General features: G+C 39.8%; 1 protein-coding gene across 1 annotated transcript in view; it reads right to left on the bottom strand.

The window, feature by feature from the left end:
- Nucleotides 1-20,065, bottom strand: part of PTPDC1 (protein tyrosine phosphatase domain containing 1) — a 50,734-nt gene that overhangs the window by 23,252 nt on the left and 7,417 nt on the right. The gene's annotated exons all lie outside the window — the stretch shown is intronic.

Raw genomic sequence — 20,065 nt, 5'->3', positions numbered from 1 at the left:
GTTATGGGGGTGAGGTGCTGCAGCAGTCCAAGGCTGTGTGTTTGTAAGGCATTAATTGCTTGATTTTCCTTACCCACTGTTTAATTTATGCATATTTTTGAATGTTTTTTAAAAATTCAAATGACTTTTAAAACATCCTCACTGCGCATTTATCAGTTCAAATGTAGCACTGTCTGATTTCATGATGAAGTAAATCAGAAGTATCCCCAATGAAGATAATAGGCCCGGTTCTCATTTACACTAAAGCCACTTTACACTGCTCGGGCATTGTTAAGGGTCTTTAGAGTGGGCATAAGTTACATTTACACCCATTTTAAGGTCCCTTTAATGACAGAGCAGTGTAAAATGGCTTTAGTGCAAATGCAACCCCTGCAATCTCAAGGTGGCTGTGCTTTGTCTGGACATATGGGAAAAAATGGTAGTAGATCCTTTAAGGGGGGAATGGGGAGGATTGGTAATTACCCACGAAAATATATTGGTTACGTCTGTTATTCAGTGACAATGGGGTAGACCTATCCAGATGAGGAGAGGATGTATTTCTGGCCAACATGAGAGAGGAAATTACCATTCATCTGGGAACCAGGTTGGCAGGGGGGAGGCAGTCACACTAATTGCTGGTGCCTGTGTAAGCAGGAGTCCAGTGCAGGTACTCATTCCATAGTGGGTCTGGTTCCCTGATAAACCAGAACTGGAAGTGGACCTAATGGGGAAGCACCCCATAAGGAAGCTAGGGAACACAGATGGGGCTCCTAATGTCTACTCCAGCAAGGAGACAACCTCTTTCCCCAGCCCCTTAACTCTTGTACAAGGGGAGGGCAGTGGGATGCCAGCAACAACCAGCTGTGGAGGGCTGATGGCAGCCCTCTACCAGGTGGAAGTGATTAAGGAAGGAAGTATTGCTTGGATTACTGCCAGTTACTTCCCAGATGAGTCAATACAGTTGCAGCCTACTTAAGCCACATCTTCTCTTTTTTTCTGTGTGTCCAGGACAATGAGAATCAGGCACAGCGTAACTCCATGTAAGTAAAAGCACCTTAACAAACAAAGAGCCTTTAGAATCTTCAAGGATGCCAAGAAGTGCATTGCATTATAAGGAAGAAAAAAATTAGGGTTACCTGTATCTGAAATGTTTTCAACGCTGACCCTTGACTTTGTTATTTTAGCAGCAAATTCCTTCATTATATGGGTAGCTGACAGCAGCACCTATATTTAGGTAGCCCATCACTTTCCATTTTAAGAGATGCTTGTGCCCTTTTTTCAGTCGCTCTAACATTTTCACTGTTTGCAATGGGTCTCTGGAATTCAGCAAGGGGAAAGCCCGCAGGCTAAAGAAATGCCTTTTATTTGTCTCATGAAATTCCATTCAGGTTCAGTTGAGTTATAAACTATTTTAAAAAAATCACCCTCTCCCTTCTCACTTGCATTCCTCAGGAAAATTCTGGCAGTCTGCCAAAATTATAATTGACCACACAAACATCCTAAAGATTTAGATTTATGCTATCCATCGTTTAAAGCAACAGCATCACCACCGCCACATGCTGCAGTCGGAATGCCTGAGAGCTGCCAGAGCAGCTGTAGTGGCAAGGCGGAGGGAAGGGGGAGGCAGCCGAGTCAAGCCAGGCTGGGCTCCACTGATTCAGCACAGGGCCAAGACATCCCATTCCCCATCCCCAGGGCATGACTTGGGGGCAAGAGTTCCCCAAACTCCCCATAGGGGAAGAGGGACAGCCAGATTGGACTCCCCATGTTATCCCCTCTGGCCATCCCATTCTCCACGCTGGAGGTACCACTGTGGTGGGAGGAAGGAATGATTGCTGGGCTGGGTCAGACTCTCCTGCATCACCCCTGGACCCAGCATATGGAGCCAGCCGACCACCTCCCCCCTCCTGCTGCTGCCACCTACTACAATCTGTCCTGTAACTCAAGTGGCCAAAGTCTGCACTGCAATGCTGATAGGCAGGGTTCACACCAGATGATGGTGCATGATGGTTGAGTTGTACATAATATAATTTTTTTTTACCTTTTTCCTCTAACAAAAACAATACCATAGGAAATTACATCCAAAAAACTGTTAAAAGAACATAATTTAGGTTGCTAAGTCAAGCACTTGAAAATTAGGAAATACCAGACTTATGGCTGCTCATACAGTCTTGACTATGCCCCTTCTGAGTATGCATTGTCCGGCTATGCCAGAAGAAAGACAGGAGGCAATGGACATGGTTTAATTAGGCTGTAACTTTATTCACTTAAAATATTCGGAGTATCCAACAAGAAGTTGTACATTGCAGCTGGTCATCATTTCCTTAATAATTTCCACCTAATTTTGAGGGCTGCTGTCAGCCCTGTCCCTTCCCAACCTGATTCCAGGCATCCCATTGCTGGGCCCCCACTGCCCTCCCCTCACATGAGGGTTAAGAGGGCTAGAAAAGGAGGGGAGTTGGCTTCTGATTGGACCAGATGTAGGAACCCCAAACCCTCTTCCTCAGCTCCCTTAAGGGCTGCATTCCTCTAAATCCCCTTCCAATCCATTTGATCCGATAACCATGGCCTTTCCATAACGAGTACCTGCACTGGATATTTGCCCCAAATTTTATATAGCAAGTTGTGATATTGTAACCTAAACCCATGCCCCACCCTACCGGGTCCCAAACCTGCTGTAGGAAGGTGGAAAAAACCACCCTATCTTGGTCAATCTGGCAGCGAGGGAACAATTCCTTCCCCGCCCCCAAGGAAAAGGGCAACTAGCATAATGGCCACAATGGATCAAGAAGAAACCCGGTCCTTTTTCAGATTCCATGGGTGGCAGGATGGATGCTGCCAGACCAATCAAGGTGAAAGAAGGCTTCTCCAGACTGTCCAGGGTATAAATACCCACCCTACTTTTCCAGTCAGCTGAAAGGGTAGTTACTCTACACACCTGGTCCAGCCACCTCCTGCTCCATCAGATAAACTTTCCCTTTTCCTCCTTCTCTGATACCAGTTGCAGAGGGAGCCCAAAAAGGCTTCCACTCCTGCCAGCTAGACAAGGACCCACTGTATACAGCTACGGTGAGCCCATTATGATCCAGTTTTAACGATATGATCACATATTTTTTCCCACAGGACCTTTGCCTTACTCAGTGCACAGAACGGAAAAACAAGGGGTCAGAATTAAGGCTGCAAGGGCAACCATAAATCTGGCATTTCTACCTTTCAAGTGCTTGACTTCCCAACCTACAACATTCTCTTTTAACACAGTGTTTTGATACTTAATTGCCAGGGACAAAATAAACGTGTGTGTCAAATGCTGACGACACTCTGATCACTTTATTCTTATACCTTTTACTCAATACATTAAATTTATTTTTTTAATATTATTTCTGTTACGATTGGATTCATTTGACACTTACTGCGTCTTAGTTCTTCAACACATTTTGATTCATTAGAACTCTTGTTCATGGTCCATACTGGGGATATCTAGCTGCCATGCAGGCACTGAAACTGCTCATTACAACAGGAGATCTTCCTATTAGAGCTATTTAACCACAAGCTAGAAGGCTCCTTAGCTACTCAAGCTACTGATTGACGCAATTATTTCTGCTGCAGCTGTTTGGAGAATATGTTCAACAATTAAAACAATTCTCTTGAGATGCTGGATAAACGGCACAAATTTGCCTACAAAATAGTTGCTAAACTCGCCCATACACAAAAGGACAATAGAAAACGAACCGTGTATTTTCCAGATGCATGCCACAGGGACACTGTCAAGTTAATCGTACTTGTGAAAGTTTTCTGTCTGAAAATTTGTACTTGCTTTTGTTACAATTAACATATGAGAGTACAGTAACTGAATGAGGTTAAAGGAAAATATGTATTTTTTTTTTGTCTGAGGGGAGTGCATATAACATTACTTTGTGCATGCACATTTTCCATACATTCAATTTTGTGTGGATCATTTATACAATACGGTAAAATAAATTAATTAAAAACAAAGATGTGGTGGTAAAACTGCAAAAATTGGCAGAAGTACTCAGGAGGTGTGTTTTCCAAAACTATTTCATATTTTTTTAAGAATTAACTTCAGTTAAGTTTTATGGGATCTCTTTTACTTTTAGAAAAGATCAGTATTGCAAAAAATTGTGTAGCTACAAAACTGCAGAAGGCTAATGAGCTCTTTCTAAATAATATAGCAATGAGAGTTGGTTCATTTGCCCAGGAATTTTTTTTACCTAGGAATTGGGCATCCCTGAAATTCTTTTCCAGAACCCAGACCAATCCTACTGCTTTTTCCCATATAAACAGTGCCATGGACTTCAATATTTTCTTTGTTTTAGGAGTGCTGTAGTATTTCATTTCAAACGTGAGTATGCTGAATTTACTACATGACAGCTATTCTGAATTCAGCAATGTGAGCAATATTCAGTCTCTGCATTTATTTTTTAGAACAAGTTAAGTGGGATTGTGATTTACTTTAAATACGAAAATAGCTCTTTTTGGAACAAGGGCAAAATGTGGCTCACAGTGAGGAAATGTGTTGTGATTTGGAACAGGAAGTACTATTTAACATTACAGTATTGTAAGTATATACAGTAAAGTGATTCAAGTTATAGATTTTGTTTTGCATTGCTACACAAATAAGGACAGTGCTAAAGTAAAACTAGTGCTTGAGTAACAACTGCTCACTTGGTTCTTATAAATGGCACTGGAGTAGAAAGAGAATAAGGGATTTGTGATTCTCTCTTTAGCTGCTGCAGTTTTCTTTAAGCAGCTAGGATCAAAGTTGAAGGGGTTTTCTGGGAAGAGATTAGCACTTTCTGTTTCTTTCATTTAAAATATAGTTTTATTCCTTAAAGGCCTTATTAACCAGTTTGTTCATTATATTTTACACTCAAACCTGGCACATGCTAGAGAAAAACAAATAAACAGCCAGCATGTTATTTTAGGCCATGTTCCTAATTCTCTTGAAGAGCTAATAAAGTCAGGTCTTGAGGCAATCATGCTATGACAGTAATCAGATTATCTACATTATCCATGTGACATACACCTCTATTGCCATGACAGCAAAGCAGAAGGTCTTTAATCTCAGATTTATGGTTTTATATCTCTCTTTCTCTATCTCTATACACACACACACACACACACACACACGGAACAGCATCTTAGGTGATCTACCATCTGTTTATAGTTAACCACATATCAACCACAAAAAGAAAAGAAGTACTTGTGGCACCTTAGAGACTAACCAATTTATTTGAGCATAAGCTTTCGTGAGCTACAGCTCACTTCATCGCATGCATACTGTGGAAAGTATAGAAGATCTTTTTATACACACAAAGCATGAAAAAATGGGTGTTTACCACTACAAAAGGTTTTCTCTCCCCCCACCCCACTCTCCTGCTGGTAATAGTTTATCTAAAGTGATCACTCTCCTTACAATGTGTATGATAATCAAGGTGGGCCATTTCCAGCACAAATCCAGGGTTTAACAAGAACGTCGGGGGGGGGGGGGGTAGGAATAAACAAGGGGAAATAGGTTACCTTGCATAATGACTTAGCCACTCCCAGTCTCTATTCAAGCCTAAGTTAATTGTATCCAATTTGCAAATGAATTCCAATTCAACAGTCTCTCGCTGGAGTCTGGTTTTGAAGTTTTTTTGTTGTAATATCACAACTTTCATGTCTGTAATCGCGTGACCAGAGAGACTGAAGTGTTCTCCGACTGGTTTATGAATGTTATAATTCTTGACATCTGATTTGTGTCCATTTATTCTTTTACGTAGAGACTGTCCGGTTTGGCCAATGTACATGGCAGAGGGACATTGCTGGCACATGATGGCATATATCACATTGGTGGATGTGCAGGTGAACGAGCCTCTGATAGTGTGGCTGATGTTATTAGGCCCTGTGATGGTGTCCCCTGAATAGATATGTGGGCACAGTTGGCAACGGGCTTTGTTGCAAGGATAGGTTCCTGGGTTAGTGGTTCTGTTGTGTGGTATGTGGTTGCTGGTGAGTATTTGCTTCAGGTTGGGGGGCTGTCTGTAGGCAAGGACTGGCCTGTCTCCCAAGATTTATGAGAGTGTTGGGTTATCCTTCAGGATAGGTTGTAGATCCTTAATAATGCATTGGAGGGCTTTTAGTTGGGGGCTGAAGGTGACGGCTAGTGGCGTTCTGTTATTTTCTTTGTTAGGCCTGTCCTGTAGTAGGTGACTTCTGGGAACTCTTCTGGCTCTATCAATCTGTTTCTTCACTTCCGCAGGTGGGTATTGTAGTTGTAAGAATGCTTGATAGAGATCTTGTCGGTGTTTGTCTCTGTCTGAGGGGTTGGAGCAAATGCGGTTGTATCGCAGAGCTTGGCTGTAGACAATGGATTGTGTGGTGCGGTCAGGGTGAAAGCTGGAGGCATGCAGGTAGGAATAGCGGTCAGTAGGTTTCCGGTATAGGGTGGTGTTTATGTGACCATCGTTTATTAGCACTGTAGTGTCTAGGAAGTGGATCTCTTGTGTGGACTGGACCAGGCTGAGGTTGATGGTGGGATGGAAATTGTTGAAATCATGGTGGAATTCCTCCAGGGCTTCTTTTCCATGGGTCCAGATGATGAAGATGTCATCAATATAGCGCAAGTAGAGTAGGCGTGTTAGGGGACGAGAGCTGAGGAAGCGTTGTTCTGAGTCAGCCATAAAAATGTTGGCATACTGTGAGGCCATGCGGGCACCTGAAAGTTGCGATATTACAACAAAAAAACTTCAAAACCAGACTCCAGCAAGAGACTGTTGAATTGGAATTCATTTGCAAATTGGATATAATTAACTTAGGCTTGAATAGAGAATGGGAGTGGCTAAGTCATTATGCAAGGTAACCTATTTCCCCTTGCTTTTTCCTACCCCACCCCCCCAGACGTTCTTGTTTAAACCCTGGATTTGTGCTGGAAATGGCCCACCTTGATTATCATACACATTGTAAGGAGAGTGATCACTTTAGATAAGCTATTACCAGCAGGAGAGTGGGGTGGGGGGAGAGAAAACCTTTTGTAGTAGTAAACACCCATTTTTTCATGCTTTGTGTGTATAAAAAGATCTTCTATACTTTCCACAGTATGCATGCGATGAAGTGAGCTGTAGCTCACGAAAGCTTATGCTCAAATAAATTGGTTAGTCTCTAAGGTGCCACAAGTACTCCTTTTCTTTTTGCGAATACAGACTAACACGGCTGTTACTCTGAAACATATCAACCACAGAATACAGTGCCATTAAGTCTGCATAAATAACGTAGTGAATGGAACTATAGTACAGTAATAGCATACACCTATTGACTAACTGAACGAATCAGCAATATAGTATTGCCCAAGGATGCAAATGGCTCCTGAATTGTGGTATACTGTCTGATACCAAAGACTGAGAGTAATATTGCACCAAAGACAATTATTTTATTGCTCGTACCATGTTGCCAGTCAGCATAGATTTTGAAGATATTTTCTCACCTTCCTGAAGAAAACGGATCCCCAAACAAAAAGGAAATGCAAGTTTTTGCTGGCTGCCCACTGGTCACTATGTTGATCTACACCAGGGGTCAGCAAACCTTTCAGAAGTGGTGTGCCGAGTCTTCATTTATTCACTCTAATTTAAGGTTTCGCATGCAGTAATACATTTTAATGTTTTTAGAAGATCTCTCTCTATAAGTCCATATTATGTAACTAAACTATTGTTGCAGGTAAAGTAAACAAGATTTTTAAAATGTTTAAGAAGCTTCATTTAAAATTAAATTAAAATGCAGATCTTATCAGTTTAGAGCAGTGGTTCTTTACCTGGGGTGCGAGATGCCCTTTCTGGGCGTGCGAGACATACGAGATTTTTTGAGAAGGTAAATCAATGAAACACAAATTAAGCACAGGCACATAAGTACAACTACTTTGTTTCATCAAACCTATGCATTTATTAACATTATACATTTTTAACGATTACTGTAATATACAAAGTTTTTAAGTTTTCAAGTTTTTAAGTTAATTGTAGTGTATTTTTTGATAAGGGGACAGGTGGAGCGTATTAAATTGCTCCCCATAGGAATGTGCTACTTACGGTGTACTACTTACAGCTGCCAGTCCTGATGCTCTGAGCGGCATGGTAAGGGGACGGGGAACAGGGGTGGTTGGATAGGCGTGGGAGTCCCGGGGGGCCTGTCAGGGGTCGGGGGTATGGATAGGGTTCGGGGCAGTCAAGGGACAGGGAGCAGGGGGGTTGGATGGGTGGAGGGTTCTGAGGGGGGCAGTCAGGGGACAGGGGGTCCCGGGAGGGGGTGGTAAGGGGACAAGGAATGGGGAAGGGGTTGGATGGGTCAGGTGTTATGAGGGGGACAGTCAGGGGGCGGGAAGTGGGCCGGCTGCTTGGGGAGGCACAGCCTTCCCTACCCAGGTGTAGTGCATTAAATTTCTCCCCTTAGGAATGTGCTACTTACGGGGTACTACTTACGGCTGCCAATCCTGGTGCTCTGCATGTAGCACATTCCTACGGGGAGAAATTTAATCCACTGCACCGGCAGACAGAACCCCAGACCGGCGGTGGGTTCTGTCTCAGGTTCCGTCCACTGGCTCCTGCCAGCCGGGGTCCCGGCCGCCGGCCCCGCTCAGCCCGCTGCCAGCCTGGCGTTGCGTTCACCCAGGCCGGCAGCGGGCTGAGTGAGGGCGGCAGCCAGGACCCCAGCTGGCAGCAGCATGCCAGTAAAAATTGGCTTGCGTGCTGCAGGTTGCCGATCCCTGATCTACACTTTTCTTGACTGAACTGAACCAAAACCCCATTATGCTCTATAGGGCTAGACCAAAGGTGAAGTGGAAAAGTACTCCTTGAGAAATTGGCGGTATGTCTGCACTGCATCAAGGAATGAACTTCCCAGCCCAGGTCCAGACCAGACTTGTATTTGCAGGGCTCACACTAGCATACTAAAAATAGCTGCGTAGACATTGCAACTCAAGCTGGAGCCTGGGCTCTCATGCCCGCCCGCTCACCCACACAAGCTTGGGCGCCCAAGCTGTATCATCTACCCAGCTATTTTTAGTGCACTAGCATGAGCTCCCACAAACACAAGTCTGTGGATCCAGATTGGGAGGCTTGCTCCTATATGCAGTGTAGACGTATCCTATAGAGCTGAGACTGCAGGTGGTACTTTCACTACATAAGGAATAGAATTTTACTTTAGACTGTGAAATCAACTCTCACAAACAAATGTATTAATTAAAATATGTAAACTGCTTTATTTCAGCAACTGCAAGGGTAACTGGATAAGGTGTGCAATGCAACTAAACTAAGTAGCTAATACTAAACAAGTAAAATGTATCATTATTGGAATGCTTTGTGTTTATACAAAGTTGTAGAACTATGAACCCTACTCATTAAGCTTCCTGTGGAAAACTACTAGTAGTTAAACTGTTAAAATCTCTGTTCTTTGTACATGTAGAATCTGTCAGAAAAGAAAATATACGGCTCGCAAAATATACACCATCTGCCAGGTATGGATGATTATCTGTACATGGTTTGGTTGGTATAGATGTCTCTATGTCTTGCAAAACATGGATGGGGCTAAATAAAAGAAGATGTGTAAGGTCTGGTAATAGAGTGAAATTTGTGGAATCTTTTATTTTTTATAAACAAGGGTGTGTGTTTATATGTATAAAGTAGAATTGCGTTCAGACTTTGGAACAGACACAGACTGGAGATGAAAGCTGTGATTGTACAAAGCTGTTCCCCAGACTGGGTAATGTATATTCCTTTCTGTATTGTGCTGATTTATCTTTGATTAATAAACTTACAGAGCATGGGTTATATGATTTTTGGCAATATGTATTTGATAACAGATGAGTAGCAGTCATCTGGAATTGAACTAGAATGGTCAAGAGTGAAATAACCATCAAGTTCATTTAAATTTACATTGAGCATTTTGCAGGGCTAATTCCACCACTTACTAATGTCTTATTGAACCAGTTATCAAATATCTGCCCTGATGACGTTCAGCCACCTTCTTGGCAAGTCTGTTTCACTGCCCAGTTTCTCTTGCTGATAAGACTTTTCTTACTACTTTGCCAAAATGAATAATTTTTTAGCTTCATGTCACTGCAGAGACTATCTTGTGAGACTATGAATAACTCCCTCTTTTCATTTATACCGTTACTCTGAAATTATTTATTCAATGTGTTTATGCCTACAGAGTCTTTTTTAAAAACTACAAAATATAGCTCTTTATTCTCCAGTTATTTTTGTTATAGAATTGGATTATTAACAAATTAATTGTTGAAGAAACTAAAAACTTGAGTAGAACTTCAGGTATTCTTTTAGACACTATTTTTTGTAAGCAGCATTTTTTTTTCATTTTATAGCACCACAGCTTTCAGTAGGTGTTGAGAAAGCATCTCTTGAAGCTTCTCAATGCTATTTCTCAGTAACAGCCACAAAATGTTGCATGTTCCAAATATATGAATCTAAATACTCTAATGCATGGATCCATTTAGGATAATGATCCAATGAGACGCTGCCTGTCACTCTCCCACTCCATACTCTTCAGTACATCCAAGTTACTGAAGTTAGCAACAGCAAAACCATGTAGCACGAAAAGTCCGTCTTACACGTCATAGGACAAATCCTGTCTAGTACTCCACTAGTGCAGAGAGACCATTCTCTTGCAGAGGAAGTGGTGTGATTACTTTGTGCCACCGGGGGGAGGGGGGGAAATGGGGGAAGAGTAGGGGGAACCAAGATTGAGAGAGACGGTACAGGGGCATAGGGGCCGACTTCCCCTCTGCCCAGTGGGTGCTCGACACCCACCCTGCCCCGCCTGACCTTTTCCCACCCTAGCCCCCCCATTGCACCCCCTTCCCCCAGGTCCCCGCCCCTGCCCTGCCTCTTCTCCACCTCCTCCCCTGAGCACACCGTGTCCCTGCTCCTCCTCCTCCCTCTCCCTCCCAGAAAGTCCTAAGCGCCACTAAACAGCTGTTGGGCAGGGGAAGCACTGGGAGGGGAAGGAGCAGGGATGTGGTATGCTCGGGAAGGGGGGGAGAAGGCAGCAAGGAGGGGGGAGCTTGGCTGCCCGTGGGTGCAGAACACCCGCTAATTTTCCCCACGGAGTTGTCACCTATGCACAGGGGGGCAAGAGGACTCCCTACTTACAACTATCAGTCTGCAGCAGGAACAGTGCATGTGACTAAGGAAAGAGGTTGGTGATTCCACCTCTATGTCTGTTGTGGGGAAAGAAGGACCATACAGGCAATGGAAGCTACTCCTCTAAGTCCCATGACTGGCTTTGCTGTCACTCTGCCTTCAGTGGAAGAAGATTCCTTCCCCTCTCATCTCTGCTACCTGGGAAGTCTCCCTGGCACCCGGATGTTGTTCAAACTGGGTGTTGTGCAGAGTATTTGCCTGAGAATGAGGGAGAGAAAAACGGATAAAGTTTAACATTCTGACTGCCAGAAAAGAATTGCACTGAGTAAAGGAAATGAGAGAATAAGATGTCTAAAGAGTATCCCCCAAGTAATTACCAGTAATATGGCTATTTAACATAAAAATACAAGTAATTATTGCCTTTTCTTACAGAACCTATTTCCAAAACTTGCAGACAAGTTTTTGTTTTCTAGAATAGAAGCGTTCCAGTTCTGCCAACTCAGCTACCGCCATGAATAGTAACCCAATGGTAAGGTTCATTAGCATATTTTTGTTGAACTAAATTAATACATAAAGGCCTCTGCCCTGCAAACTCTTATGCCTGTGAGTAACTTTGTACATGTGAGTAAATCCATGGAGTTCAATGAGACTACTCACATACTTACAATATCAGGGCCAGAGTTAGTAGCCAATTTTAAAATCTCTGTTTCAGAAACTCAGTATTTTCAACCTTAATATAAAAAGGACATCATAAACTTGAAGTCTAATCAACTTAATGAGTAAACAGTAGCATCAGACACTACACATCTCCCACAGTCCCTTTGCTGTTTTTTGTGGATATGTTCATATCTCCCTGCTTTTGTTTTTTTAAGGTAGTTGTTTTCTCCCCTGTTGTCTTTCACACATAAACAATAGGCAAAAACAATCTAAGGGCCAGATTTAAAAAGTACTTAGGTGCCTAAAGATGTAGATAAGTGCCTAGTCCCTTTTGAAAATACCATTAGGCATCTTTCTAAGTCTTTAGGCACTAAATACTTTCAAAAATCTGGCCCGTTCCTGCCAACACATATCTTAGATGAGTAATTGCTCTGGTCCTACTGAAGTCAATGGGACTACTCCCCTGAATAGTTAGTCATGTGGATAAGTCTTTTCAGGATCAGGTCCTTACCTGCCAAAACACAGGAAGGAATGAAAGTAACACCACAATGTTCTGTAAACTGCACAAAGTTTTCTTCTCAAATCTCTAAATGTCGTTTTCTCTAATCTCTTTCAGTTATAGCAGCTTTCAGAGTAACAGCCGTGTTAGTCTGTATTCGCAAAAAGAAAAGGAGTACTTGTGGCACCTTAGAGACTAACCAATTTATTTGAGCATAAGCTTTCGTGAGCTACAGCTCACTTCATTGGATGCATACTGTGGAACGTGTAGAAGATCTTTTTATATACACACAAAGCATGAAAAAAGTTATAGCAGCGGTTCCCAACCAGGGGTCTGAGGCCCAAGCAGGTTTCAGGGGGTCCGCCAAGAAGGGCCAACATTAGACTCACTGGGGCCCAAGGCAGAAAGCCGAAGCCCCTGCCACCCGGGGCTGAAACAGAAGCCTGAGCAGCATAGCTTCGCAGGGCCCACTGTGGCATAGGTCTCCGGGCAATTGCTCTGCTTGCTATTCCTAATGCTGGTCCTGCCTTTTATATGCAGAAAAACAGCTGTTGCGGCACAGGTGGGCCATGGAGTTTTTAAAGCATGTTGAGGGGGCCTCAGAAAGAAAAAGGTTGAGAAAGCCTGAGTTATAGTAACCTTAGATGATACTTTTTACCAGTGTAGGTTAAAGAAAGTCAGAGTAACGTGATCATAAAAAAAAAAAATCCCTTTAGCCTATTTCTCCAACATATGAGAAACAATTAAACTTGTCAAAATTCAGTTTTTTAAATCAGGTACTTTAAGATATGCAATCAAGAGTTTTTGACATTAAAACATTTTAAAATATGCTAACAAGTAGCCAGTTAGAAGACTTTCAGCTAGAAGTACAGGTCACTAAAAAAAAAGCAAATTTTATAATAGAATTGCTAACTCAACTGTAACATCATTGTCAGAAATAATACAAATTTGTAAAGATGCTCAGAGAAGTAATGTTTTTATTTCCACGTTGCATTATTACTAGTGATGACAATTTAAAAAGGGAAAAATATTATTCCCTAAGGAGTTTTCAATCTAGGTTAGCAACAAGACACAAGAGGTGGATGAAAAACAGATGGGGAGACGGGGAGAGAAATGGAGGTCAAGGTAACAATAAAACACATATGTTTTCATATAGACTAGCCATATGACATTTACACAGTGGGGTGATCCTACACCCGTGGCAAAACATCCAGTGATTTACGTGGGAACAGGATTAGGATCAGTATGTTATGTCTGTACCTGCCTCCGTGCACTTTTTTTTTTTTTTAAGGAAAAACAATATTCACCATCTGTTCCAGTAAGAACTGAATGTGACTTAATCATTAAGCAGAGTGTTTACACAGGACTGTGGTTGTTTATGGTATATCATAGACATACAAAAGGAACAAAAGCATACAATTAGGCTTGGAAGGTTTAGATTTCTATAGGTAAATGTTGGTAAACACTAATTTCACTGCACAAACATGGACAAATAATATTTCCATTGATGACAACTGAAATTTCCGAATAAGCAAAGTAAAAACCAATACTGTTTGAGAACTTAGAGTTAAAATCCAGTGATTTAGTCTTTTGAATTAGGATTATTACAAATAGACAAGTAAATGAATAGTAAAAACACGTATGATTTGTTAATTTAATTACAGGATATTTACTTCATATATTTTGACATGTGATATTGACCATGTGTCTTCATTAACTTTTTGAATCTCAGGGTCTGTCATTAAATTATATATATATATATATATATAATGCTTAAAAATCAATAATATCCAACAAAATTATATAAAATAAAAATCAAATTCTGCCAAGCCTACATACAATTCAGCAGAACACTGTGTAGGTGTCGCAGCCCTGGGTATTAATTGAAGGTGGGCATAAATTAAATAGCAAGAAATTTCGTGCTAAACTGATGGACAGGTCTAACAATTGATTTAATTAGTATTCTTTAATTCACTATCAGAGTTATTCAGTAAATGCTAGCACGATAGTTTACAGACCTTATTTTAAACTATCTTGAACAGGCTGGCAGCCAATAATTACTATTGGGAATTATAAAGGAACAGGGTAAAAGTGAATACATTAACTGTTCTACAAACAAAACTGGTGACTCAGATATTATTAATCTTGCACCACATGTTTAGTAAGACTCTCTTTTTCTGATTTGCATTGTGAACTACATACAGAAGAGTGAATTGGATTGTCATTATAGTTTGGAATGCTATACACAACTGAATTTTAATATAACTATGCTCACAAGTGCACATGCTTTAAAATGGGACTTTAGCAATGTCAAATTAATACAAATATCTGTCCTTTGTAAATTTCAACCTCAGAACTGGAGAGAGTTAGCTTCTCATTTTAAATTAGTTTTAACAGGCAATTTCAATAGTTTCAGTTTAATGCCTTACCTGTTACCCAGAAAAAAGATTGGGTGACTGCTGATCCCTTCATTGCTGCAGATTTGACCAAGCACAAGTAGCGTGTTGTATGAAAATACCAGTTTATAGAAATGAATCCTAAATGTTGTTGCAGTTTTTACTATGGTTAATTGGATTTGTAAGGGTAATCTGGGAGGAGCCAATAACAATCGATTTTTTTCCCCTAAGACTACATGTGCAATACCTAAGGGACTATGCAGATAATCACCCCATAAACTGCTTTCTGTGTCTGGTTTAGATTTTAAAGGGATTGAGGCAAACAGGCTACATTAAACGTGATATTTTAACAACAGAATCCTTTCCCTCTTCCTTCACTCCCATTACGGTCCAACAAAACCTGTTTGTCATTTCTGGTAGGTATTTATAAGATGTGCTTCTTAACCACTGAAGCAATGGCAATGTAGAGATAATTTCGGATGAAGTTACATTAAACAAGGACTCACTAATAAATCAATTTTGAAAAATGAATCACAATGAATAATGTCATACTCAAATCTCTGGTATCTCATCTGTTCTTTTAATATTTTCTTTCTTATTTTCACATAGAAGCCTGGCATATAACTAATGTAGTTATAGCTAGTGTAAGTTAACAGGATCAAATATTATATGTCTACAACAACATGAAAAAACAAGTGCTTCTGAAGACAGCATACTTAATCAAAGAAGGAAGAGCCTAACTATATGGATTTCTTTGGGTGAGTGAATCAGCAAACAACTAGCGAATATACAGTATGGGAAATATTTTGCTCTATTTTACAAAGTTCATTTCAACCACTGAACATTAGTTGACAATACAAAAGGTTTCCACTGATTCTTGCAGCACTTATTAAAAAGCTGGCAATGTTAGTAACAGTTATTGAAAGTTCACCATAACATGACACCCCTTTCTACCCCCCTTCCCTTTACTTAAAAACACAGTAGCCTATATTCACACAAGCTTCTTGGAGATAGGGAGATCTGCTTTATTTACGCAAGCAAATTGACCTGGATACAACTGTTCTAAGGGTTAAGCCCAATTAAGCTTGGAAAATATTGTGTCAGCTAAGGACCTGTCTTAATTTGGCCACGGAAGACACTGAGTTGGTAACTGAGCTAAATTGTTAGGTCTGTTTTTAGAAACATTCTTCTGATGAGATTTAACTGTTTATGATGGCTAATATCCGTGGAATTAGTAAAATTCAGAGATGAAAAAATTCAGCTGCTCCAATAGGCAAAGGAGAGCGATAGGGCCAAACTTTAAAAACTGCCATTTAAAATTGCAAAAATATTGTCCATAGCATCTGCAAACACAAAAACTGATTATACACAAACTGAATTTGCAATCAAGTTGTGTTTTTTCATGGCTAATTACAATATCCAGTTTGTACAAATCCAAGCACAATTGTGCAAAAAGCCCAGCCATGGAAATAAAAATTTGGTCATGGAAAGTTGCATCCACAATTTAGAGGCCCTATTGAGGTCCCTTAAAAAATATGGCCCATTGTTATTCTCAAGTTTGCTTTTTCTTCTTTAGATTTTCCAGTTAAATATTATTTTCTTAGAAAATGGCATGGTAAAAATATTATTGTTTACAAAAATGATGATTGGTTTGATAGTATAGTCCTTGGAGAAAGTGAAGTAAGGGAAACGTTACATGACCATTAAAACCACCCTCTGTGAAAAATAAGTTTGGTGCACTCCATTATATTATTAGACCAAACAACTTTGACTCACAAATGTTTCATTTGTTAATTACAGAGGGAGAAAAGAAATCAATTAAATCCACTGTTTCCGCCCCTCAGGCATTTTGTGTCTCATGAAGAAACTACAGTATAAGCTTGTGTGTCCAGTCAATTTTTTTATTTTAGAAATATCAGTGGCAAATATTCACTGTCCAAGTAAGCAACAGATATTTACCAGGGAAAAAGTTATTTTAATTGTATTTTTTAAACCTCTTTGCTATGTCATTGCAATTCCTTTCCCTTTTGTAGCTAAAAAATATTAAATGAAATGATCCATAACTCAAAAATAAATAGGCATGCATCCGATTAAGTGAGCTGTAGCTCACAAAAGTTTATGCTCAAATAAATGTGTTAGTCTCTAAGGTGCCACAAGTACTCCTTTTCTTTTTGCGGATACAGACTAATACGGCTGCTACTCTGAAACCTAAAAATAAATGTAAATGTTTTTAACTGTATGGCAAATTGTTGCTATCACTTTGGATATTATACCTAAAATTTCTGCAGACAAAAGAAGACTGAAGTATATTAATAGACTGTGAGGGATGCCCTAATAATTGCCCTAGTCATACTTGTAATTTATTTATAACAGATTCTGGAGGACATATAATTTCATTCTGTTCCATGTAATTAATATGCATATTAAAATACATTTTAGGACTGAAGGTGCTGTATACAGTAGTGACAAATCGGATAGCAGAATAAATTGCTGAGAGGCAAAATCATAAGGCCTTTAACTAAGGAAGTTACTGGTGCTCATTTTCATATTTTCTACATTCTATAATACAGTTAAAGAGTAAACCCTAATTCCATTAAAAAACTATTTGAAGAGGCAAATTATTTCGAACTTTAAGGTCAGAAACTTGGTAAGTTAACTGAGATGCCATATATATCAATAACAAAAATAGTATTAAGTATTTAAGTTGCAAAATTTGAGTTGCAAAATTCTAGCTACAAAACAGTTTAATTTCTAAAAATTAAAAGTTGTAGATAGTTAATATATAAGAACCAAATTCTTTTGTTGTTTAGAAACCTGACCAGATCAGATATTCACACTTCAAAAATAATCGCTTAAGAAAGTATTAATAACATGTCCCCTTGCTTTTTTAGCATGTCACTTTAGGATTCATTTTCTAGAAATACTGAGCACCTTCAGTTTCCATTGACTTCAGGTGGAACTGTGGGAGCTCAGCACATCTGAAAAATCAGTCTCTATAGGTCCTATCCTGCAAACACTTAACCATGTAAGAAACTTCATTTACTTGAGCGGTCCCTTTGAAGTCAGTGAAGCTATTTAGGTCAGTAAAATTATTCATGTACTTAAGTGTTTACAAGACAGGGCCCCTAACTGTAACTAACAAGACTGTCACTACTTTATGGATCCGAATTTGCCAGGTGCTGAGCACCCTCAGTCACCCCTTTGACTTCACTGGGAATTGAAGGTGCTCGGCAGGATCAGGCTTGAAAACACTAAAAACTGAAGACCCATTCACAAGTAAAATTTTCCAGAGTAACACTACCTACCACTTCTTATTTTAATTATATATGGTTCACCATTGTTATAGAAGTGGTTCCACACATCACCATTTGAGAACTGCTAGTATAGTGTGTATGTCACATACTTCAAATCTCAGCATCCAGAAACTTGGTAAATAAATGATGTATTTTTATGGAATGGTGGGTTTTTTTGTTTTTGGTTTTTTGGGGGGGGAAGCGGGGGGGAAGAACGATGGAAGTTAAGCTGTTTTTTTTAGTTGAATACGGATGAAACAGACTAAGTAGTCAGATTTTTTTTTAATTGAATTTAAGGCAAAGAAAGGTAATTTCTAAATATGTAGATGAGCTTCTTAGTGAGAACTGATGCATTTTGGAAACTTTGAAATTTTAATATTTGAATGACAGCTAGTGAGCATTTCAATAATTACTTTTCCTCATGATAATATAACTTAGTACTGGCTACCTGTTCATTTCCAGGTACAGTTCAAGACTTGGTGGTCTGGAGCCCAGTTGAGAGCTTGCCTTTTTGCTCTATCTACTTGCAGAAGTTATGAATTGCTGATTGCTCTAGCACTTCCTAGATTTGTATTCTTCAGTACTAAAGGTAGCTCATTCTCAGTTGAAGAACTGAGTGCCCTAGTAACCTGCCAGAGTTTAGCTAGCTCCCTGGTTCAATGGCAGGCCTGTTTGTTCAAAACAATTATTACTTCATTTCTATTTTCATTAGGGCTAGGAGGTTTTGAGCCAGCTGAGGAGTTATTTTTTGGTTTAATCATATTGTTTGCTGTTTTCAAAGAATTAAGGCATAGCAACAGGTGGGACATAAGGCAAATGAATTCATACTCTTGAAGCCTTTAGAACTCAGCAGTTACTATTTAAACAAAAAACAAACAAACAAACAAAATAGAATCCTAAGCACTTTGGAAAATTCTACCAAACTATCTCAACCCCGCAGCCACATGAACAGGCTTTTTAGGTAAGTAGAACAGGACCTGGTCACTCGATGTTTGGCAACTAGTGTGACTAGAACTGTCTACGCTGTCTTAGGGCTGCATTACAGAAGGCTTAATATTCACCTGTCCATGACCCCAGACAACTAATTTATCTGCTTAGACCAATGGAAAACTGCAAGTTTAAAAATTCTGACTACAGTTAACACCACAGTTAACGATCTTCCATAATGCAGTTAAACAGGCAGAATCAAAGCTTCAAACTGCCCTGAAAATGACAATATATACTAAGGCAAGGAGAACTGAACAAATGTGAATGTCTGATGTATTTTTTAAATGTCCTGTTGTCTCCATTATATCTTCAGCATGTATAAGATATGTATCCCCACAGTTTTTAGGTGTCACTCTGATCTAATAATATAACTAATTGAAAATAAATCTATTTTTAGTGCCATACTGTGGTACTTACAGGATCTTCCAAGTTATCTTGCGTTAAAGCATAAAACATGACACACCACACTGGAACTACACTGCATTTAATATTATGTTCTCACATTGTACCTTTATTTAAGAATGTCAAAATGCTTTATAAAAGGGGGAAAGTCAAACAGAGAGGATAAAGGGACACTGGGAACTTAAAAATCATGCATTATAAACACAAACGTTATCTATTACTATCAACATTAAAGATCCAATCTACTTATCACTTTAGATTTGAGATTTTCAAAGCTGCTATTAATTTTAATGGGACTTGTGTGTCTAAATCTCCGAGTCAGCTTTCGAAATTTAATCCATGCTTTTCATTTATGTTTTGCTTCTCTCTGTTTGGACAATGAAAAGCAATGAAGCCCGCTTTGCTTTCAGGTTCCTATTGTTGAGATGTTTAGACTCAAGTACTACAGGGTGGTGTTTGTTTATAAACAAGTGGTTTTATTATAACTTCAAACATTGCGGAAACATTTTTATTTGTTTTAGGATTTATAAAAGCTTGTTTACAACTTTTAATTGTGGATCCAGTTTATGTTGGCACAGCAAGTCGGGGCAGAGTCAGGATTTAGGAAAGAGAACCCAGCTTGGACTCTCAGTCCTGTACTCTAACAAACACACCCTCCCCCCCACCACAATAAAATGCAGTTGTGAGCTAAAAACATGCTTTAGGTGCCTA

The sequence above is a fragment of the Lepidochelys kempii genome, chromosome 7 (assembly GCF_965140265.1).
Source record: "Lepidochelys kempii isolate rLepKem1 chromosome 7, rLepKem1.hap2, whole genome shotgun sequence".
NCBI classification, from domain to species: Eukaryota; Metazoa; Chordata; order Testudines; family Cheloniidae; genus Lepidochelys; species Lepidochelys kempii.
This window is presented reverse-complemented; position numbering and strand designations above follow the sequence as displayed.